A 1,108-nucleotide genomic window follows, 5' to 3' on the forward strand; every position below is an offset into this window, starting at 1 on the left:
CAAAATTCAAGCATGATCTTTTATACTTATTAAGATGTTACTGTGCTAGAGCGTCTGATGCTGGTCAAGTTAGACATCAATTAGATATAAGTAATATTATTAACATGTTACCATGCATATATACCAATGAACATTAGYGATRAATTTTAATTAATTATGTGTTTAGTTAAATTTTATCGTTAACCCGTCAGTAATTTAATCAGATTATTTTATGTTTGTAATTTAGAAAATCATCATCGTAATATTTTTTTTTCTAATTAAAATAAATTTCATAAGTGATACTTTTTAAATCTTTTTATATTTTTTTAATTTAAAAAATCATATACGAAATATATTTTATTTTTAACTAAAATAAATTTCATCAGCAATCCTTTTTAAATCTTGTTTTTTAAAGATCATGTACGTAATATATTTTATTTTTAATTAAAAATAAATTTAATTAGTAATCCTTTTTAAATCCTATTTTGTTTTTTTTTTAATTTGAAAAATCACTGACATAATATTTTTTATTTTTAATTAAAATAAACTCCATCAATAATATTTTTTTAAAATATAAGTACTTTTCTATAAATGTTAGTACTTTTGTGGCATATTTATTTTATTTTATAGATGTAAATATTTTTTTGGTTAAAAAAATGTTTATGACTTAATCCGTTCAAAATATAAAAGTCTATTGATTTTTTTCAGGCTTTTTTCATTATTTTACCATATTAACTAGTTTTATAGGTTATAAAGATGTATCTAACATGTTTTAGAAAGTCCATTGAATTATTTAATAGGTTTTGAAATGTCAAAAAACTTATTTGTTTCAAAAAATTATCCAAAAACTTAATTATTTCAAACACTAAAATCCATTTGATTTTTTTAGACTTTTTCCTTTCCACAAAATACTCTTCTGGTGGTACTGGTAAATTGATATAATTAGGAAAATATTTTTCTAGCAAAATAAATAAATAAAAAAAGGTTGGTTATTATATTCTGGAATTAAAACGAAAGCGATCAAATGTGAAAAGAGTCAGCAAGTCAGAATGCTTGGGTCCCTAGCCATAAAAAAAACCACTAAGGAAGAGGTAAAATTTAAAGATAAAGCTGAAAACTGAAAAACTGA

The sequence above is a fragment of the Cynara cardunculus genome, assembly GCF_001531365.2.
Source record: "Cynara cardunculus var. scolymus isolate 2C chromosome LG 13, CcrdV1, whole genome shotgun sequence".
Classification (NCBI taxonomy): Eukaryota; Viridiplantae; Streptophyta; class Magnoliopsida; order Asterales; family Asteraceae; genus Cynara; species Cynara cardunculus.